General features: G+C 45.5%; 1 protein-coding gene across 1 annotated transcript in view; it reads right to left on the bottom strand.

Moving 5' to 3' along the window:
* RIN2 (Ras and Rab interactor 2) overlaps nucleotides 1-16,353 on the bottom strand; it is a 58,114-nt gene extending 41,761 nt beyond the window's left edge. Inside the window, exon 1 of the mRNA XM_088530352.1 lies at nucleotides 16,321-16,353. The gene's annotated coding sequence lies outside the window, so the exon portion shown is untranslated. The remainder of the gene's footprint in view (nucleotides 1-16,320) is intronic.
* Between the last annotated feature and the right edge of the window lie 7,494 nt (nucleotides 16,354-23,847).

Raw genomic sequence — 23,847 nt, 5'->3', positions numbered from 1 at the left:
TTATATATAACTGACTTACCAGCAGCAGGAACCGTCACTGCCAGGTTTCTATATTGTTCTTTCTACATTTCATTTCAGCTAGTCATCACTCCTGCCCCAACCAACTTTCTGCCTAAAGGCCTATTTTTTTTCCACCTTAGTTCAAGAGCCTGCTCATTGGCAACCTTTTAAGATACTAAAGCATGAAGAGGAACTGCTTGAAATATGAGGATTTAAGTCGCATTACAGTTTGGATAGATGCGCTGCCTCACTCATTGCTGTCTCTTACCCCCAAGGTCCCAGAGACGCTCTTTTATCTGCACTGAGATTATAAATGCACAAAAGGAAGCATCTGAAAATCCCATTTGAGCAGCGTTCAAGAGTTGGCCTGACCCGTTCCCTCCGAAAGGAGCAGACATTGTATCATTGCTTCCAGCGGGAGCAGTTCGGAAAACCCTGAGAGCCTCAGCAAATCCAGCCCTTGATCTTCCTGCTGGCAAGCCCTGCTGAGCAACCCGGGTTGGCTGCTCGCACGGCCTCCCCGCAGCCCTTCCCGAGTGCCTCCTCCTCCCCTGCACCGAGACATCCCCTCCTCATTTGCTTCCATGCCATACTTTCCACATTACTGAAAAGAAAAAGCTCCAAAAACCCAAAGCAATTTCCTTTGGCACAGCATGTAATTGTGAAGGACACTACCTGGTCTTTTAGAAGAGAATGACCGTATGTTGATACATTCATGCCTTGCTTGTGCCTCTAGGTGGGTCAGAGCTGCACATTTCACATTGACTTTGGTTTAGACAACCTTCCAGCAGGTTCACATTCATCCTAAACTACCTGGCTTGGATATCTCATAAAGCTAGAGTTCCTTGCGGTATTTCTATAACTTCCATTTGTTACTCCTGCCAAAAGGAAGAAACATTAAATGCATGAGCATCTAGAAACATATTTTCAAGACTCATAAAAGTGTAACATTCAGCTAAAGTTACTGGTAAGAAAAGGTAATCGCTTGAATAACCAGGTAGCTTCTAGGTCTACAGACACTTCAGGGTTTATGATGGAGCGTTAGAGCCAAACGCGGAGGTAGACGGCTACAGCTCTGCCACCTGGATGGAGATGCAACGAAGGCCCCTCCTGCGCTTGACTTGGGCTCGTTTTATGCATTTGTGAAAAGCATCTCTATCTCCTGCACCATCAACCCCAGATAAGGAGAAGAGTTTGGGCCTCCAGCAACCTGGCCCAAGGCGCCACTGCCAGTCTGCCTAGGTAGAGCTGAAGCACCAAGCAGGGCTGCTCCTCACTCAGGAAAGCTACAAACTTCTATGCATTTAAAGCACTTAAGATGCACAAGGGAAGGCTCAGTAATTATATATACACTTATTTGGGTATTAGATAGCAGAACATAGCATAGCACCTTTATCATATGCTTTCCTGCCCGGGGCAATTTCTTTACACCATAATTTCTATTTCATCCTGTTTAAATATATGTATAGGCATGCTCAGTAAGAGCCAAACACTTTGAACCCCGAAGGAAATGGCATTTGATTTCTATCTCCTGTGCACCTCCTGTTGCAACATGAGTTACTTTAATAAGGACAAACAGTATTGCGCCTTCCTGCCCTTCTCAATTCGAGCGCAAAAGAAGCAGAAAAGAAAAGGCAGTTTCTTCAAACCAGTTCTGTACTGGGTTACCTCTCATCCCATCAAGACCGTGGCAGGTTTTACTGCTGGCTACTGACTGCCAGGTTAGAGTCACCATCGGGCCTCAGCCAGTTGATAAACATTGGGAGACTAAGCTTCCCACTGCTCTCAAACACGGATAATTCCCGGCGTGAGGCACTTCTCCAGTGTGGTACAGGATGAAGTACGGCAGAGCTCCCATTCATTTTGCTCGGACACTGAGAAGTCTTGGTTGGTTTCCAAAACTTCATCGAACGGACCATAAAGGCTCCCATTTGTTTACCCAGAAGAGCACAAGAAGAAAAACAAAACAACACACAAACAGAACAAAAAGCCATTTAGCTTAAAAGCAAACTATGAGCACAGAATACCAGCGGCCTGAAAACAACTGTAAATATTGCACGTACGTTTTTTCAATGGAAAGACATGAGTTTTTTTAGTTGTCCTTTTGAAGCAAGACATTAAATGCCTGCACCTCAGCAGACAGTAACAAAGCATAGATTTCAGCTGCAATGGGACAGCCCTTTCTGGTTGTATGCTCGCCCTATCATCGATCTGCTGAATAGATATCAGCCCTCTGTCAAAAATAACTATTTTATAGTTGTAAATGATTTTTTTTATGGTTTAAGAAATATTTTTGTGGAGTCACTCTTTGCTGACCTTAAAGAGCACAATACTGCTCAGGAGGTTGCTAATACTGCCTATTAAAATCCAAGGAGAGTTTCCATCGATGCCCTGCTGTGCAAGGCTGGAGCACGCTAGCTCTTGGGGTAATGATTTCCTAGAAAAACGCATTTCCTTACTGCAGTGTTGACCTTGAACCCATCTTCTAGGCGCTGCATTCAGAAGAAAACACATAAGCCGAGCTCCCGCTGCTCTAATATTTCACCCATTAACTAGGGAATCAAGTCAGCAGAAACCTACTGCTGCCAAGAGCTTCTTTTCCAGATGGCTCCAGGTGAGTAACTGCTGCTGCTCTGTGGACACCGGCTCCGAGCGCAGCAAGTTCAGGCCATTAACCACACAGTCACAGGTCTGTCACTCTGTGGCACAGGTAAATGTTTGAATTTCTTGGCAAAAGCTGTTGAGAGACATAACCACCAGGGTCACTTTTCAAACTAGTCCTTGGTGTTAGTCAAAACCAATTTCATGCCTTATTTATTTATTTAAGCTATCAACATATTCCATGAACCAGAAGTTTTGTGGGCAGGGTGAATATCAGCTCTGCAGCAAGGCTTTGTCCCCCTGCCTAGTTCTGTTCAGGCAAATAGAAGCCAGCAGATAGGAGAGGAAAAAGTCCCAGCAGTTAATGCACTCTCGAGCTATATGGAACCCAACCCAGGTTCACTGAGAAACTGGATATACAACTAGTCCCTATTTCCCAGGGCTGCTTTGAGGAATAAAACACTGAACTTTTGGAGCACGTAGCAGTAGGGGCAAGGTAGCTTTGGAGGTCAATGGTCTACATGGACAAATATGCAACATAAACCAGAGTAACTTATATACCCACCCCTGCAAAGCACATGTAAAAACTGGCAGTCACCCACAGGCAAAACACCACCTTTATCTTACTTTAAATAAACGAAAAAAAAAACACAGAGATGGAACTTCATTCTCCCCTCTGCTAATAAGTAAAGACGAGGTGTTCAGGGCCAGCTGGTGTAAATCCCCTGGAATTCCTGCACTGCAAGAGGATCAGTTTTCACCATGCGCCTTCAGGAATGCAAAGCCTCCTCCACATCCCATTGAACCAGGGCACTAACAAGTGACTAACTTAAGTGGTTTTAAGCTATGCAGTTGTGCATTTGCTTTCTGTTCAAGAATAATTACATTTGAATGGCACCAGCTACATTTCCACTATTGCTTTCTGACCAAGAGGTTAGTATAATTGGACAATCTAACAAAAGGGGGAAAAAAAAAAGGGAGGGAGGAACAAAAGCTTTTTTGTTGCTTTCTTTTTCATCTTAAAACACCTGCACTTTATTATTCACTCAGCTCTCACTAGAATCTTTCACAAAACACCATCAGCTGCTTTGAATCCTTCCTTTTGTAGCCTATTTACAAAGCTGTTACCAATCTCTCTTGCAGAATCACTGAACAAGGATGAGTACAAAGAAAAAATGAACTCATCAGTGAACAAAATAGAAGATTTTCATTGGAAAAAATGTAATAGTGCTGATGCCTCCATCTATTTTTATTTAGAAAAAAAAATGAAAAAGTCTTTCATTCAGTTAAACTCAACTGATGGTTCTCCATAAAAAGATCCATCTTCCATGTAAACACGTCAGACACCAAAACACAGAAGCCCAAACCAGAGAGAGTTTTGACTGGCCTACTAGATAGAAGCCACTAGCACTGAGTAACTGCTTGGTAAAGAAAGTTTCTGTAATTATTTGCCCAGGCTTTGGAGAAAAGCATGGTGGGTGGGTTAGCTGCACTAGAGACCCTCACACCTTCTCGGCTGCCACAAAGCAGCGCTTTCCAACCTGTATTATGTTGAGGGAAACCTGCCACGGAGTGCAGGACGTGTAAATTCCTCCTGAATCACCCTCTCCTGACCGTCCACAGCGGAAAAAACAGAGGGAGCTGGGCCTGTGAGTCAGCTCGGAGGCATCGTGCGAGCAACCTGACGCACCACAGGGAGCCAAGAGCAGGGATGGCTCCGGGTACCGAGGGGAACCACGCACAAAACCTGGGGAAAAACAAACACTCTGCGTGGTCTCCATTTCTTGCCTCTTTGAGGACCTGGTATGTTGGGGAGGAAAAAAAATATAGGTAGCCTAACAGTTCTTTAAAGGGTATAGGTAGGGTCGATACCTTTTATAATGCCCATCTGGTAGGCAGGTCTTCAACTCCTAATCCCTTTTTCATTCCTGAAACTGAAGTGAGAATGTGCAAACTAATTACAAGTTCAGTAAATGCTGACTTTTTTAGTTAACTAATAGCTTACGGCTTAGATATAACACACCATCGAGCCAATATCTCTTTTCAATCTCTGGGTGTTGGTGTAGAGCATGAAACCTAGCCAAGAAATTTTATGTCTAATCCCATTTGTGGAGTATCTGTACATTTCCCTTAAGGATTGGGCCTGAGACCATTAACAAGAGTGATTTTTTTTTAAAATGCAAAACATTCACACACACAACTTGGAACAACCATTCTCCAAAAATATTTTAATGAGATTTTTCCAATAACTGAACTATTTCTTAAGGGGATGAAGGATTTTTTTTTTTTTTTGGAGGGATGAGGGAGTTTCAGCTACTCAAGTATTTAGAAACTAGGATTTATTTAATTTCTAAACATACTTTTACCAACAACACAGGAGAGCGAAGCCAAACACAACGTACTGCTCTGATAAACCATATGTTTATTATTTCCTCTTCCCTCCCATTTCTTGACAGAAAAAAAAAAATGTGTTGTGAAAACAAAAAGGTTATGACACATGCTGACAAAACCCAGGAAACTCAAAGCTAGAGCCTGTTGAAATATCTGCCCCAAGCTAATCCCACTCCTCTTCCTTTCTCTACACAAACACCATGGGCAGACAATATTACCCTCGACCCAGCTTCCTGGCTGGGGACTAAGTCTGCAAATAGAGGCCCTTCCTCCTTCCTCTGCTCCTCTTCACCTCCTCCCAGAGGCCAGTTGCTCCATCCGTTCTGTCTTTCCAATTTGTCTCTCCTCACTTGGTTGTCCCCCTCTTTCTCACAGCTCAATTCCTGGGCACAAACCCCCACGGCTCTGCCACCTTCTTCCCTGCAATTTGTCTTTCTGGCGTGTTCCTAGCCATGTTCCTCTTGCCATCCACCACCCCAGTTCTCATCATACTTGGCAGTTTTCACCACTTTTAGACTGAGATGAGCAGTTTTCACTTGACTGCCTGGGCTACTTTTGACCCCAAAGAATAAAGGGAAGATTATCACCTGCAAACTCTGCCTCCCCAGCAGCACCAGCACTCGCACCAAGAGCCATTTAATGACAACTTAGTTCCTTTTTTCCCCCCCACTGGATTTATGAGTTTACAGAAGTTGCTGGTATCTTCAAGATCTCTTGAAGGAGGAAGCATGAGTGTCTAATTCTCCAGTCTTCGTTGGCTTGTGCAAACTATTTGTTTTCTCTCTTTTCTCTCCTGGGACAAAGAGTTTTGAATTAGGCATTTTAGAGGAATAAGCCACGTTTGGTGAAGTGGTGAAACTGAGTCAAAGAACGGACTGGAGGAGGTCATTCAACATTAACACACACATAACTCCAGGGGTCTACTATGGAATGGGGTTTACATTACATATGTAGGTTGAATAAAGAGTTTTAGTCTCATATTTTTGTTTTCTTGTTGTGAATCATATGTGATGAAGTCCAGAAAATAAAGCAGGGATCAGTCAGATTACCCAAGGTTTTCTTTAAGGTTTAATTCTTGCTGCCACATAGATACCAAGCGATTCCCATGACTGCTAGCACCAAGAAAACATTTTAGTAACAGTGTGTGGGGAGCTGGAGGGGATCACCAGGCATACTGGGATATAAGTTTACATGACCATTTTGCAAATAAAAAATCAACTTGAGTAACAGCAAACAAATAAACAAGTTATTTTGCAAAACAGAAAGCAGCCCATGGGTGAAAACACTTCTAGGAGGCATGCACCACAATTTCAAGGCTTACACTTAAATGTGGCACTTCGTTGCTCCTACATTTGGTGGCAATTTTTATACAACTCCTTTCTATTAATTCTGTACAGTGGAAAACAATGACAAAGTCCATCAGCTGCCCTTAAAATAAAGGCCAATAAGCTCGTCTATTTTTAATGTATCTCAGCATCCTCTGCATGAACACAAGCCCAGGTCTCCAGGGAGTCGCAAATCTCCCTGAGCAAGTAGCGTGACCAGCTGTAATTGAGATAGGGGGACTCAAGCCAGCCTTAAAACTCACCATTTCTTTCCCGTTCTGCCTTCCTTCCAACACCACAGCACTAAAAGGCAAATCAGGGAGGAGACAATAATAATAATAATAAAATATTTTCTTTGCAGGCCCTGGACAGCAACCTCACTTGTGCAGGATCACTGCCCTGCCCTGCTCCTTGCTGGGGATGAATGAACGAGGCCCACGGAGCTGGTTATCCGCTTCCCACAAATCCAGGAATTGCTTCCCAACGCCTGGCTGCAGGATAACTGCAGCTGCATGTAAAAACCTGGCTGGGGCCAAGAGGCACCCCCCTAAACACGATCCAACTGAAACTGTAGCACCCCAGGGTGACCCGGTCCATGGACTCCAACACACTGAACGGGCACTGACTCCGTATGCAGGCACTTTGCTGGACTGGGTCTGAAAAAGTAAAGTATATGGGGTTTATGACCACCTGAAAGGCAGGCAGACACCAGCCTAAAAAGGTTAGGTAACCAAGCAAACAACCTTATCCACTTCAACTAAAACCTGGCAGGCTTGATAAAAATACAGCTTTCAACTAGCAACCAATTCCTGCCACTGGTCACTGGATAAATGAAAGCAAGAAACTGTGTAAAAAGGCAAGTCTAAGGACAGAAGCTTGTTCTACCCCAGCAACAGCACTGAGGCAAATGCACTAATTTCTGCAGAAATAGCTCCTCCACTTCTCAGAGGAATCCATGACAAATCAGCAGTAGAGAGACACATGGCATGAACATCAAGAAGCTTCTTCCCACTGTCCCCCAATACTGAACAACATTTGGCTAACAATTTAAAGTCACATAAAAATCATTTTGTCTTTCCTAATGGTTTCTAAGTCTGAAACATAAGAATTGGGCATTAATCACACCCCGATACTCCCCAAATTTGTGCACCAAACTAGACTACCAGGTAGAGAAATGAAAATCAGAGGCAACCAGCAATCCACATTCAGGTCATGGACAACTGATGAACATCACAGGTTTTCTTATTTTTTCCTAGCACTGGAAACTCATTGAAAATGGCTCTATGCTAAGCCTATGAGTGCATCATTGCACTCAGTGCATATTTTCACAGTGTTGTGTAGAAATTTAGAAATAATTATGATTTAAAAGACAGGCACAGAATCAACTAACGTGTCTCATCCTACACAAAACCTGGGATATCTCACGGCACTGAGGGAGCCTCTTTGCAGTTACCTGCTCACCAAGGGAGACTCGGGTTTCTGGGACATCTCCTACTTACTTTTTTGTCACAGCCAGGTCATTGATCTGGTTTTTGCACAGTCATGGTATATTCGCACCGAGCTCTGGATGCCAACTGCACAACTTAAAAAGAAAAAAAAAAGAAAAAGAAAAAAAGAAAAACTATTGTTCATTAGGTCAGGGTAACCCCAAACTAGTTCCATTTAATTAGGATTTGCCTGCCTGCCAGATTAGCTTTTCATTGTATGTGAAAATATAGAGCTTGCTGACCAATAGCTGTAGGTCATTCTAAGCCTAGAAATAAAAGCTTGAGCTGAAATGATGCCAAGGGTTTGAGGAATGAATGTTTTACTCTCTGGCTGTTCTCCCAGCAGTCCTCTCCCAAACCCCCTTACAGCTTACGTTGGCCACAGGAGACACCCGACCACAGGACTATCCTACCTTGTGGCCAAATGAGCCTCCAGGAAAAACTGCCTCCAATTCCACCTTGAAATAGAAAGCTGCTTTGGAAGAACTCTTCTCGTGGAGGTGTCTTGGTCCATCAGAGGCAGCTATAGGGGCCTAGTTAGTGCTTATGATTAACAGTACAGAGAAAGGGATCACACAGAACCACAGAAAGGCTGAGGTTGGAAGGGACCTCTACAGATTGCCCAGTCCAACCCCCTGCTCAAGCAGGGGCACCCAGAGCACGTGGCACAGGGTGGCATCCAGGTGGGTGTGGAGGATCTCCGGAGAAGGAGACTCCAGTGACAAAAATTTTGAATCCTAGATGACCCAGACAGTCATGTAACTTCCAGTAAGTTGCCCTAAGAAACATTAAACAGCCACAATTTTAGCTGCAGTATCAAAGCTCAGCACTGTTTGGTTTCCACTGAGTATTTATTTAACAGTCTAGAAGCCACATTTAAAGGAGGAAACCTCTGACTCCTTTTAATCATCTGTAGGTTTTGGGTACCATTCCTAGGCAAGAGTAGGCTTTTATTTTACTTAGACTGCTAAACTTGCACCCATTTAAAAAGCTAAAACAAAATTTCTGCACCTTCAGAAAACCCTGCAGGTATCACTGAAGAACATGCCATGCTTCTGAAGGGTGGGCAAGCATCGGTGCAGAGACTTGGCAACCTCGCTTCAGGCAACTTTTCTGAAGATTTGGGCTAAAAATCCTCTGGAAAGGCTGGACTCATTAAACCCATTCAGTCAGAGTTAGAAAAGTAAGCAGCCATTTTTTTTTAATAACTCTTGTTGGATTAAAGTAATAAAGGGCAAATTAGAGACATCAGAAGCAGAAACACTCAGTGCAGTTGCAAAGATCTGCTCATCACTTGCACAGTTTTTTGGGGCATTTCAATCTTGTACCACTTAATGCCATGTTCTCAGGTCTAGTGCCACAAAAAAAATATAATCAACCTTTCTGGTCTTAAAGCACGCAAAATAACTGTCCATGCTAAGCAAAATACACAGCACTATAAAAACAATACATATGGCATCCATATTTGTGTGTTCCTTGGCTTAAATAGAAGCTTTAATTTAAATAAAATTCTTAAGCTGTGATATTAAAAAAAAAAAAAAAAAAAAAAAAAAAAAAAAAGGTTGTTTCCAGCACACTGTGGAGCAGTAAATGCAGTGCAGGTCTGGACTGGTGCATGGCCAAGAGAAGATGCCCAGGATGCCCCGTGGGTCTGCAGGAAGGGGGCACATGCAGCAGAGCTCCAGCTTGAGCAGTGGACGGGACGCACAGGAGAGCCCAGACACTCTCCTGGCTTCCAGAGCTGTTAACGAGATGGGAAACACACTAGGCCTGATAGCTAACACATGTCCTATCACTCATGAAATACCAAGAGATGGAATAGTTATTTTTCATTTAGAAGTTTTAAAAACGTGAATCCACAATCTAATAAGCCAGTATTTATCTTGGCAGTTCATATCTTCCAGAAAAAAAAAGAGACTGCAATAAAGCTAAATATTTTAAAGGACATACAAAAAAAACAGATGAGTGTCTTTGAATTGATGAGCTGTGCATTTATCAAAGTGAAGCAAACATTAATTCTGAATTATTATGGAATCATTAAATAGAAAGCTTGAATTAACCCAAGGAAATGTTATTGCTCTCTAGATGCTTAGCCTTCAGATTCCCATCAGATAAGCCAAAAAAAATCCAAGCACTGCAGTCCTCAAAGAAGCATTTACTACATAAATGAAGAACAGTGCACTGACTAAGTTAGAGCCACACTCCCTGGGTAACTCTACACAGTAGGCTGCTAAGATTAAAAATTTCTATTGTTCATTATCTTTGCTAATCAATTATATTTGATTAAAAGATCCCAGATTCTACTCCACATTAAACTAGAACTGTTGTCCATTTGTCACACAGGAGGTGACATTCTTTCGGGACACAGCAGGAAGACTAATGAACTCTTGAGCTTTGCTTGCAATTTTGATTTAACTGCAGAGTTTTACAAGCCGGACCTATTTAACTAGAGGAAAAGTTTACTCAGTACCCAAAGATAATTTTCTAAAATTTCCACTTTTTATAACTTCATGAAGACTTCAACAGTAACTCCCAGGTCTAACACACATTCAGAAAAATGCTTAAGAATGTGAATTTTACTGCAGCTCTATTTAAATCAATCCAGTCAAAGTTATTAGCAATAAAAATCACAGGACTGAAAATTTACATTTTCTAGTCATACCTTCCAAAACCAAAGCTCTTGTCAAACACTCAGCCTTTGATTAACTTCCAAAACAAGCAGAATTTATACGGCTGTCTCTAGATCCTAATAAAACCTGCGTAAAAAAGCAGGGTTTATAGTCTGGCACGCAGGCAAACACAGCATAAGTGATGTGCAGTATTCTGAAGGGCTTCCAGACAGACAAACCAAACAGGTGTGGCCTGAGCAAACCTGCTGCAGGAACCCTGGCTTCCTCCCACACAGCTCTGCAAAATGGTTTTCCATCTTGTATTAACAGCTTTGAACACTGAAGAGCTTTTTAAACTAACTAAATAAAATAGCCTTTTTGCCATAGCTAAAACAACTTATTGTGACAACTTACTGTGCGTTGGTATTTCACAGTTGCCAACATCTAAGTGTTTTCCCTAGAAATTACAGCCTTGGTAAGTCACGCATCAAAAGTGCGCCAAGGTCCTGCCCAGAAGGGAGCTAGATTTATTCTTGTGAGGATTAGGTTATTTTTGCAATGACACATGCAGTTCGAAGACTGAACTTGCTCACCAAAATGGATGAGCTATTTTTTAGGCAAGTCTTTGCAGAAGTGCCAGCAGGTGTACCCACACCTCCACCCGGGCCTTATTTAATTCCCCCCGCCAAAAAAATCCCAAGGCTCAATTACAGAATTAGCACGAAGCTGGAGCAAAAAGCAGCACCTTGGTATGCTGGCTCAGGGACACAGTTTACACTGGTGTAGTAAGAGCTGAGAATTTTGTCCTTTGTACCACATAGGAGAAACCACGGGGGCCACAGCACTTGGCTGTTGCCTTAAGCACTTGACCAGGCACAGGGCAAGAAAAAGGATGATAAAAAGAGGGCACTTTGGTAGGGTAAGTTATTTCTCCATGCACTGACTCTGTGTGTTGCTCTGATCACTCGTTCAGGCCCTGCTTTCTGCCACTCTCCCGTGGCACTGCTAAGTCTTCATGAGACCCAACCAGCTCTGTCAGAAACCTGATCGTTTCAAGCCAACCGAGCAAATATTTCCATCATTTTCCACGCATTTGTTCACATATGCATCCAACAGCATTTTTGACATATGCTCAAATCCACTAACAGGAATTAGCAAACAAAGGATTAAAAGGAAGACCAGGCTAAGGCTCCTCAGGTAGGTTAGGAAAGGGAATGCCACCACGTCCCGTACATTATGCACAACAGGTTAAAATCAATATGGCAGTGGATTATCTTGACACTGAAAGTATGTTAAAAAACAAACAAACAAAAAACCCCACCATTCAGGGCCAAAGAGCTCTAGACTTAATTACTGAAAAAACCAGGGATTTGTATTGTATTCGTATTCAGCAAAAATAAAGAAACATCCAAAGAAACCACTTAGGATGAAAAAAAAATAAGAAAATCATTTATAAATCCAAAACATCAACCCCCAGCTTTGCAAGCCACTTGTAAGACCATGTTTAGAGCACTGTGTCTAGACCTGGGCACTAGGCCAAAAGACATTCACATTCTGGAGCTGATGCAGCAAGGAGCAAAAACAGCTTTCTTTTGAGGAAACCCTCTCAAAATTAAATTGCTTCAGCCTCTAAATCTGTCTACATGACATTGGAATAACTGGTTGTCAGCATCCTTCACCAGTACCAACTTACACTGCACCTCTGTCTCCAATAGAGCTATGTGCACCTTGGGATTTACCCCTTGGTATTTAAATACCCTACAAGAATGATTCAGTAATTTCAACAGATTCCTCAAACCTCAGGAAGAAAATACCTGTCCATGGGTAAAACCAGGCTTTAAATCTTCAGAGACAGGAACCAGGATGCAGGATCCTTCAAAAATGTTCAATTGCAAGGCTGTCTTTGGACCTGCTTATCCAAGACTGCAGGGGAGAAAAAAAAAAAAAAAAAAAAAAACCCTTCCTTCACCTCATCCTAATCCCGTTAATCATCATTTTAATAAACCATATTCCTGCACTCCAATAACTTGCTTCTGCTACTTTCACACTCTCATGGTGAGATTTTTATACTCCTCTTCCTGTACAAGCCATCATATAGAATCCCTATCAACATCAAGACAACAATAGTGCACGAATGCTCAACAATTCTTAACCAATTGTCAATAATAATAATCTACAGAGAGAATGGGACTGGAGCTCCTTAATTTCCTCTCCTTGATATATGATATGTATAATCTGTCTCTGCTGATCTCAAGGTAGAGGAACAAAAACACCCAAACCCCCTTATCTGCTTTATCAGCCAGCTTCTTAGGAAAGACAAATGAGTGGTTGATAAAATCCAGACTTGTAATCCTCAGATCTGCGTTTGACACACAGAACAAACATTTAAGTGAATCAAACAATGCTCACACGCGAGTCATGCTGCAGCCCTGCATGATAAAAAAAATAAATAAACCCTCCTCGGCCTTTCCAGATCAAAGCACTGAAGTCCACACGCAATGGTAACCGAGGCAGGACGCTCCATGTCAATACTGTGTTCAAATAATCACAAATGGAGTTATCTTCAAATGAATGGTAGGCAAAATATGCCTAAACTTCTCCTCAACTATACCATGGATGGATGAAGACCACGGAAGACCAGAGTTTTGCAATGATAAGAACCAGTTTTGGTTACTTTTCTTAGAGAATATTAAAATCTTTCCACGAGCTTAAAAGATACGTTATTCAGGGGAAAGGGGGGGAAGTATAAGAACATTTATTTATTATATATTTTACAGCAGACCTATGAGGGCACGTCCTCCACTTAAACAGCCCATCCTCTTCCTCGTGATAAAATAACAGAGGCCAAAGGGTAACATCCCTCAGATTACACTTGGCCAAGGGTTGCCCGATGGCCCACGCTGCACAGACACCTCCCTGTTACTGCATTCCCAGCAGGCTCCGGAGACACACGTACCTAACAGACAGCAAATATGTGTTTTAAGGACTGTTTTCACTGGGAAAAACATCGCAGCAGTAAGAGACAGACAGCACTTGCGCTTCCATATACTGCAGTGACTGCAAAATCAAGCCATCAGTTGGAAGATGCTGAGGTACTTTGGTGTTGGCGCTTTCAAGGGCAAGAAACCCAGCATGGAAACAGCCATGGACTTCAGCACACCTGTGATGCCTGCTAGGTCCTTCTCCTCTTTGTCTTCTGCTGCAACATTAGACAACTGTGCAGGGGAGAAGAGGGGAGAGCTCTGCGTGTGTTATCTCAGTCCATCTATCAGAGATCCTCTAAGCCCAGATAAAACAGGCTGTGGTCTCATGTCACCTGGACGAAAAGCAGGCTCTGAGCACACGAAGAAGCCGTATCCACTCCACAAAAAACGACAAAACACTTTGTAGCTTATGGCTGCCCAGCTTTCAATACTGGGCTTCACAGGAGGAGCCTGCTGCTTCAACACTATGAAACAACCAAACTGCATCAAGTGTCCTGCTATGCCATTTTATCTGTCAGGAGATATTTTTCCTGTGTTCTGTATTCAGAATCATATAGAATATTAGATACTCATAAAAAAACTCTTATCCATCCAAACCCTACTACATCATCTCTGCATTTCATTACCAGATGACTTGATTTCACAAACGGTGCCAAACACTTGGTTACATTTCCGCTCCCCCTCCCAGCTCACACTACCAGTTTAATGATAAATGGCTTGAGCAAAACAAATGGTCCAACTGGCAACCCTTGGCCCTGCACAGCCTCCTCCCCATGCAACTCTCCAGGAAGGAATTTTTAGGGAGGGGGTTGCCTGATACTCTCATACCACAATAAATCTCTGGCTAGAGATTAGAGCTATCGTAAGTCTCTTATTTTCAAGATCTGTATCACGGGCCAAGCATTTAGACCCGCAGTTAAGCACCGCTCAGCCAGGGAGCCTGCAGTCAGCGACACATCCCGTTTTCTGCACCTTATCCCACCTCGCTCTCTGCTTGGAGCCACAGCATCTGGAAGGCAAGACCACGGCTTCACTGTTGAGCCCTTCCCAGCTTCTGATCCTAAGCCCCTCCATGATCCTGCCGGGCTGACGGCTTGGGAGGGTTCGTTAAGGGAAGGCCTGAGACCACACCTGCCTTATCTGGTACTGCAGGAAGCCACTATCCCTGATGGGAGATGAACTGCATTACTCATCACCAAGACCAAACAGCCACATTTTCTAGTGGATAACAGAAGGACTTGGAGAGGTACATCAGCAATCAGCTGATTGCTTTTAATTGCCCCCCCCCCCTTTTTTTTTTTAAATAAGTAGCTCCTCCACAATGAACAAAATCCTCTAAGCCTAAGGCAATAAAGGTGGTCTTCTCCTACAGCAGGTAGGAGCAACCTTGGCCAGCCTTCCTGGTCCTGTCAGCCGAAACCCAAAATCTTTACGTGACCAAGCGCACGCTGCGCACTCCAGAACGCCACGAGAAGGATGTTGCAGCCAAGCCCTGGTTGTGGCCTCTGTGCAAAACTCCCTCAGGGTTGGGCTGATGGAAGAGAAGTTGCTTGGTCTTAGACAACCTACAAAAGCAAACCAGCCCTTTACCAAACTGTGCCAGGAATGCAAGCTGCCTGCAGCCCAGCACAGCCCTGTGCCCCTCGCATGGGATAGTCCTGACACAAGACTTGGAGCTACTCGGAACCACACAGCTGGGCCACCTGCGCTCCAAACAGCAGAGCTCCTTCATTCATGGGTTTGCACCATGCCCAGCGCCAAAGGTTCTGGAGCCACCAGAGGTCTTTCAAGCAACCTTCAACTCCTGGAGCTGAGTAAGATCCACTTCTTAACACAGACTGATATTCACTGTCTGCCCTTTTAAACCCCTAGCAAAAGGGGTAACCTACATTATTGTACAACACTTTGCTACTGTGCAAACAAGTTCTGGCAGCCTGATCTACAGAGATATCTTACCCTGGAAGCCCATTTCCCATAACACTGTCTGCACTGCTAATCTAGCAGGGAGAACAAGCAAAAACATATAAAAAGAAACAAAGACTTCACTAAATAAAAGCTATCTGATTCACAGAACTCTCTTTAAAAAAAAAAAAAAAAAAAAAAAAAAAAGAGCCAGCATAAGCTTTGAGAGTGATTTGGTAAGCGAATTCTTAGCAAGATATAGGAACCTTGTTTCACACAGCTGAGCCACCTTCATTTTCAGAACAGTCAATACTTGCTGATATTCTTGGCAATTATTACTTAAGTTTGTCTTTTTTAAACTAACACAAAGAATGAGTGGATACGACACACATCCTCTCAATGAGGTCAAATAGAGACTAGTATTGCATACTATAAAACCCAAGGGACCGTGCAATACAAATGTCTTCAGAGCCACAGCACAATTTCCTTGGTTATGTGTGTTTTTAAACAGTTCCAGTTAGTACAGTCTTTCTCAACTAATTAAACATTCAAGATCATTACAGATCAAGTATGCTAGTAACAAATAAATGTTTTGAGCAATAAACAAACTTAGAATTAATGAAACAACACAGATTTGAGAAAAGATGAGAGATTGGCTCTACCGCCACGCTGGCATATCTCATCACAGATGAGATATACTCACAAAGCAAGACAGATGCAGCTGGAGTTGCTGCAGGTGAGTATAGTCAGAGCTCAAAGTAGCTGCTCTGAACCAGCCATATAATCCACACCTGGGCAAACATGCACCACTGCAAATAAAACTAATTGCAGACACTTAATGTGTCCCTCAGCTGGTCTCCATAAACTCTGCTCCAGTGGTAATCCTGCAAGCACTATCATGTTTACCCCGGGGGCTGCTGCCAGCACAGAAACACCAGTTGGTTTTCTGAGCCAAACCACGTTTGGCTCAATCCTAACCAACACAGCAGCGCTGGCAAAAGCGCATCAAGACTTTTCCTACCTGGAAGGGCTTAGGAGAAGCACTGCAGGCAACAGGCGAGTGAAACGCGCGGGAGCCGAGTCACTTGGAATCACGAGGAGACGAAGAATTGAAGCTCATGGAGCGAGCACAGGCTTCTGCTTTTCCACCACCAGCCACATCTGTGCAATTTAAAACCTACTTTTACAATCAGGTTCACAAGGAAACCTTCAGGAGGATGAACTGGCAGGATACACGTTTTATCCCCTCCCTCTTTTGGCACACGGAAGCACCATCCTGGTTGGAAAAGGCACCCGCCTGATGGCCAAGCCAAGGCCAGGTTTGCTGCAGCTGGCCCAACTCCTGCTGGCAACTGGCACCAGCACCACAACACCCTGGGTGCTGCCAACCTGCCTGGAGCCACTGCTCCAAAACCAGCGTGGACGGGAACGGCTGCAGGAGGGAAAGCAGATGGGATCCGTCAAGGTCCCGCTCCTGGGCACCGTTCTGGGACACGAGGGGGTCCTGCGCTTGCGAGGCAAAGGGACAAGGTGGGGGACAAAGCTTCACGCCCGGCACGTTTGACAGCCTGGGACAGGGATGTCCAGGCAGGGCTGCTGCCCCCAGGGAACCCACCAGCCCTCCCGGGGCACCCACCGGGACCCCCCAACGCCACCCTGGGAACCCGCCAAGCACCTACAGCCCTTTCAGGGAGGCCTATGGAGGAGGCTCCCCCAGAGGAAGCTCCTTCATGGGGACCCACCAGGACCCCTGCACGGGGGGACCACGACACCGACCCGCGGCGCAGGAGGCAGAGCGGCCGCACCGGGGAGGCCTCGGCTCTCGCTCGTGCTGCGCCTCAACCCCCCTCTCCACTACCCGAGGCGGGACGAAGGGGGAAGCTCTCCCTGCCCCCCCAGGCCGCCCTTACCTCGCTCCGAGCGCGGCGGCAGCCGGGCCGCGGCGGCGGGAGGAGCCGGGGCTTTGTGCCCGCCGCGCTTCCCGGCCCGCCCCGCAGCCGGCTCCCCCGCCGGGGGCAAAGCGCCTGCGCCACGGCGGCCTCCCCTCCCTCGGCTCGGCTCGGCTCGGCCCGGCCCGGCCCGGCCCGGCCGCCTCCCTCCTGCCCTCCTCTCCCGGCGGCGGCGGGGCCGCGGCCGCCCCCTTCTCCCCGAGCGCCTCCACCTTGCGGGCCGGGGCGGCGCCTTCCTCCCGCGCCATCTTCCCGCCCTCCAGGGGCGCCGCCAGCCGCGCGCTGGGGCTCCCAACGGGGGATGTTACTTGTTTTCCCTCCTTTTAATTTTTATTTTTTGAATTTTACCATAAATCGGGTTAGCGAGGGATGCCCCTTCTCACCGGTCCAGCCCGGGTGGGTTAGCGCTGCAGCTTCCAGCTCCTCGCACGCCGTATTTCACAGGTTTACAAACCTATTTCACTACAGAGGTTCTCGCGGGGAGGTTTTTTTTTTGCCGGAGCGGCATGAAAGTTTTCCGGGATGAGCTTGGAGCGCTCCTGGCCGGCGGCTTGTGAAAATACCAGAGAGCCCTGCAAGCCTTAACAAGCGTCGGGCGGCCTTTGCGTGCCGCACGTGCCGCACATTGCTGCAGCATTAAAAAGCACGTGGAGGAAGGGATGCTATGGGTGCCTGACCCTTGCTGAGGGCACGGGTTTTGCCCAGTGGGGCATAGCTAGTCAAAGCACTTGGCTAATGTATTCCGAGCGCGGCGAGATGCTGCTGGCCCCCAAAAAACAATTTGGAGCGTTTGCTGTAGGTACGACCTACATAGCTGCATCCATGCAGCTTTACACGTACCGGGGATGGCACGTGGCTTGCATTTCACTGGTCTGTGCTTGAGGTGCCCCAAGGCTGGTTGTGAGCCTGGGTTGGCGTGATTCTGCAAGCCTGCAGAAAAGATTTTCCTAAGCCACCGTGTAGGGTCGGACTTGCTGGGTTGTATTTGCCAGCACGTGGGTGTAGGGCAGAGACCAACATGTAGACGCGCTGAGGGCTGTAGGCTCTGGTGGGAGCCCCCAGGCACTTGACTAGTCTGGGCAAGAAATGGCATTTAGTCTTCCCAGCCCTGCTGCATTGCTATGTTACACATCCCATGGGCTTTCCTGTCTCACCTCATTTCCAGTGAGCCTGGGTAGCATGTGCTTTGGCAGTGTAAAAAGAACAAATAAAATAAATCAAACCGTGCCTGGTTCCTATTTCTATTGCAGTCACAGAGCAAGACAGTGTTATGGGGTGCTCCAGTGTGCTGGATAGAAATGGGGCGGATAAGAAACTTATGCAGAGTTGCTTATCTGTTGTCTTGCTGGCAGCCGTAGCAAGGAGCAGTGACTTTTATATCCTTCAGCTTGCTTCTCCTGTGGTGGCCAAAATTCTTATGTCAGGAAACACCCTTTTTCCATTGGCTCCTTTCCGAGGAGTCTGCCACATCCCCATGAGCTCTGCAGGAGGCAAAAGTGCAGCCGCAGCACAGAAAAGGCAGAGTCAAGGGGATGTCCTCCGTGCTCAACACCTTACTCCAACGCTGCAGGAAGACCCCTGCCACTGAAGTGCATCCCCCACTTGCCCCAGTCCTCCTGGGCTTAGTCTTGTTCCCTGATCTTTGCTTTTTCCAGCTTAAAACAGGATGTGTTTCAGTTAACAGCATGTGCCAGTGATTCAGTACATTCAAACCCTACCCGTTGTGTGTATTATGCTTTGGGCCATAAATTGGGGTTCCTGCTCTGATTTGTAAAACAACATTGGCACTAGGACAGGGAGGAGGGAGACCAGAATCAAACAGCTTGAAGGAGGCACAGAAAACTGCCCAATAGCAAAAACAAACAACCAACCAAAACAAAAAAACACAAACAAAACTTGTTTAGTTTTAGATCTCATATAGTCTACAGAGCAGAAAGGACATGTACACAGGGAATGGGAAAAAATATACCCACAAGCCATGAAGCAAATGAACTTATTTGCATGAACCAGCTGTTTTTCTGCAAGCTTTAGTGATCCTGAGCTGTCCCGGGATAAGCAGTGAGCTGCTGTGCATGGAGGGCTGGACCTTCTCTCTAGCTTGTTGCTTTGTTTTCAGGACGCAGAGGAGATTTCATGTTCATTGAAATTATGGTGTCAGACTACCCCTTACCTTAGGATTTGCTGGTACTGAGATTGTCAGTTTTCCCGATCCTTTCGGCCATATACTCCAAAATCTCCAAGTCAACAGCCGCGAGGCAGATGTGGATGCCTAGAGAAGGTCCCACGCAGCAGAGACCCCCAGCCCCACAGAAGCTGGGATCCAGCTCGAGTTGATTTGCAGCTGCATCCCAGACCACGACAACCCACACTGGCTCTTTCCCATAGCCAGCCATTCCCCCAAACCAGTCATACCAGCGTAGACTTGCCAAGGGCAATCTGGGCTGGTTAGCCCTGCCTCAGACCCATTCTTGCCTGGTACATGTAGTAGAGCCATCTTGGGTTCCCTCTCAACAGGGAAGGAATAACTGCCCTTTGAGAGCACCTTCTGTCCACGTCACAGTGCTTGAGCAGTGTGAATGAAGCAAAGACCTATGCCATGCCAATACTGGAATAAAACAGAGCTTACAATTAATTTGCTGGGGTCTGCCATTAATCACATGAGATGTTGACATCTTCTAAATGAGAAGGCAGTTATTTTTTCTGCTGACTGTGTTTGAATGGAGCAACCAAATGGCATTGAGGAAGGCTAAAGGTTGAACCCTTTGACTCCTGGCCAGTGGATGCCTCCTGCCATCTTCATGAGCACAAGCGCTAGTGTCACGCAAAGCGATTCACCTCAAAACAGGGTCTTTCCTTCTCTCTGCTTGTCAGGTCTGCCTTTTGAGCAGTAGGCGCATTTCACCAGTACTGCAGTTCACACCCTGTGGTTACCATATTTTGGTAATGTTCTTATCACATGAAAACTTCTCTTGGCAGTCAGATGAACCTGGCACGTTCTCCCATGTCATGTTTCATTGCTGGCTATTGGTCAATGACTAGCATGGCGTGGACATTCAGGAATGTTTCTTGAAAGAGAACATGTCTCGTGGCTTCACCTAGTTCAAGAGGTCCGTTTCACTTCCCAGCTCTGCCTGCAGGATTCTCAGCAACTAATTCTTTCTGCTGGTAACACCATTAATGGTCATGGGTGAGCATGCATTTATTACACATTCATAGATAACAGTGCTCCACTATAAATTGAACTGAAGCTTACGGAAGTGGAATAAAAATCAGTCTGGACAAGTTTTAGAGAAAAAAAAAAGAAAGGTTCTTCCCACTTCTTCACATAGCCTCTCCTATATGGAAGAGGAAAATTTAATCTTCTGCGTTCATGGCAGAATCACTCTTTGGGTTGTTTCAATTTCCCTTCCTTAGGGTTGATAACAGGGGACTGTAATTGAGCTATTTATGACCACTAGTCACTACATCGCTAGGACAAGAATACTCATCTCTCAGCACTGTCCTGTTAAAGGTTGATCTGGCCAGCTGGTTTTCAACACTCCCCACATCAAGACCGCTTTTCATCATGGAGTGCTGATGAGAGGTCCGACAGCCAGCTAGTCCTGTTAGCCAGGAAAAAAGGGGAAATCCCGCATCACTGTTTCCAACACAGCGGCACTTGCTTTTCACCTTCCCTCTCCGAATTTCTAAGGAATTTTGGCACATGGATTTGGGAGCACTTTGTTTTACCAGCTCTTAAATCCTGAGTGAACCCGAAGCTCAGACAGGCCCTTCAGAGAGCAGGCCGGGCACACGAGGAGGGCGCCGCACGCAGACGCTCCCTGAGCCCGGCCTATGTGGAGATCCGCGGCCCTCACGTGCCCTCTCCAGCAGCCCAGATAGATCAGGAAGGAGCCCTGACGATCCCCAGGCTGCCAGGGAAAGCTCCTTCCAGCTGCAAATGTGCCAAAGGCCTTTCCTTGCATCATAGCCCGAGCCAAAGCGACAAGAGATTGAAGAGGAGATCTCCGGCCAGAGAGCTGAGATTAATCGTGAGGAATTTGGGAAGAATCAGGGCCATATTCTAATCACAAAACACTACTGGACACATCTTTTTTAATGCGACTCCAAGCTGAGGGAGGGAATGGGCAGCAGGACGTGTATTTATGTATTTTGGAAATCGTTTCTTTGCTCCATCTCTGCGTGGACTTGCTGATGCTGTCTCAGGCTCATCTCCGAATCACAGCAATTTGACTAAAGTTTTGCTATCAGTTCTAAAGTCCTCAGGACTACCAGTTTAGGAATAAACTGCTTCTACCTTCATTATGGTGATAGCGGTGCTAGTAAATGAGAACATATTCTCATCCTCTTCCAAAAAACAGGTACTGGTATTTCCACTAATTCTTCTGGATCTGTTTTCACTTGGGGGAAAAAAAAAAAAAAAAAAAAGTGGTGTTTGAGAGTCATCCTTGTGTTGTTAAAACCCTTCCGAAGTAGAAAAAAGCAGGGAACAGAAGACCAGGTTTGTAGTCTGGCCATAAGACATTTGCCAAATAGTCAGCGGTGCTTCGTATCTCCTCTTAGGAGCTTATGCACTGCTGTTTTGTAGGAAAGCAAACCACTAATGACACCGTGATCACCTAATTACCCGTCACTTCAGGCTGATGGCTTAACAATGCACTAACTAAATCCCCCCCAAAATGAATCCATGTAATTTTGGTTCTTAATTAGCCCCATTGGCATCTGCCCCTTGCTAATAGGGGCTTCCTTGTTGCCTCCCTAAGGTAGCAGAAGGCTTTTACTTATCTCTTGGCAGCCGGACCAGGTTCCTTCAGAAACCTGGAGGAGATCAGCCCCTCCATTTGCTTGGTACTCCCAAAACGACATTAGTTAAGAGGAAAAATATGCCAGTAGGTGTGTTAAGAGCTCTTGTCCTTTTCTGTTTAGTGGAAATATTGACATTTCCCCATATTCCCCATATCACGTTAGAGCCATTCAACTCAGAATGGCTAACACTGTCCTAAAGTGTAGCTAAAAAGCACTACCATTCCTCAGGAAAGCCAAATATTATGAAGGGAGATGAAACGAGAGGGCAGTACTTGGAGTGCAATGCGAATAAGGCCATGTTCAACAGCAGCTACAGCCAGAGCACTCCACAAGCCCAGGAGATAACTCCCTACTTATATTCCTGGACCTGAATCTTCTCTAGGACTTGAAAGAACCTCATTGTGATAGCGCTGAAACAGGGTCAGGCTCCTGCAGCCACTTTCACTTCAAGCAGCCCCATATTCTGCCAGTAGCCTGATTTGAATGGGAGCATCTGAGTAATGGAGTAAGTATCTTCTGAGTAAGGATGCCAAGATACCGCCTATTATTACGTTTAATATTTTAATCTGCTGTCTCAGTGTCTCTCTGCTCTAATCACAGCCACAGCAGAAATCTGTGGTTTGGAGAAATAGAGCCCCATAAATAGAAATCAATGGGCTTATGGAGCCCACAAAACCCAGCTGTGCCACAGAGGTGGAAGCTATCAAGTGGCCTTAGGGAGGAAATAAAGTGTACAAATTCATTATTTTCCAGATGAGACAAAAAACTGTCCATTAATATCTGACACAGAGCACACATTGGAAAATTGGAAACAGATACAGAAAAATGAGCAAATCCCAGCAGTCCTAATGCATATGCAGTGAACCAGTTATTAATATTTAGTTCAGCAAGCTCTGTCACTGAGGATGACTGTGGGTATTTGCAAGTCCATATGCCCTAGATGGCATTGCTCTGCAACGTTAGAAAATACAACTCCAAAACTCAAGCTATCATTGAAGCCAACACTGAAGAATTCCAAGCAGGAGAAGTGTTGCTTTAAGTGCACACACTCAAAAATAGTATCAGAGCCCTTTTTTTAATGTTACTTTTTGGAGACACACACACACAACATTAACCTACCTGTAGCTTGTCCCATGTCCTGCTTCTGCACATTTCCCTCTCAGGGACGTGCCTATCGGTCCCCTCTTTGCTGAAGGGGCTTTCTGGAAAGGTTGGTGCTTTGGGAGCTGCTCCATGCACCCACCTCCTGCCACCACGCACAAGAAGGTGAAGTTTCCAGATTTCATATATTATATACAGAATTCCTTTCCACCATTGCACATCAGGATTATGGGCTGTGCTATAGGGTGCTCTTTGGGGATGGGACATGCAGATGGGTTTTCCTTGGCTTTAAGGATGATATTTTGGAAGGGCTGTCATTAAGCAGTCCCCTTGCAGACACTCACCTTTTTGGCATGCCTGAGGACTTGAGCACTACCAGCCAGAGGATCGTGCAGAGAACACGGGCAGATTCAGGCTTAGTCAAACAGGAGCAGGTGAAATAAGTAGGTCAAAATCAGCTGGGCAGCACCTGGAGGCAGGTTGTTACCTGCCTCCCAGAGAGAAGAATTCTCTCCCACGTGGAAGCGACATTGCAAAGCAAATAGCTATGGTGAAGGCAAAGACACAACTCAGACCTTTGTAAAGTGGGTTGTTTCCAACCTTCAAAGAGAAAATAAATGGGATTTTGCTCTAGTTTTGCATCTTTATGATGGCTGACGTGGCCTAGCAGGGAGGGCTTCATTTTCTTTTCA

The sequence above is a fragment of the Tinamus guttatus genome, unplaced genomic scaffold (genome assembly GCF_059628265.1).
Source record: "Tinamus guttatus ecotype Peru unplaced genomic scaffold, ASM5962826v1 Tinamus_guttatus_pri_ptg000367l, whole genome shotgun sequence".
Taxonomy (NCBI): Eukaryota; Metazoa; Chordata; class Aves; order Tinamiformes; family Tinamidae; genus Tinamus; species Tinamus guttatus.
The sequence above is the reverse complement of the archived record's forward strand: the minus strand, read 5'-3'. Positions and strand labels throughout refer to the sequence as shown.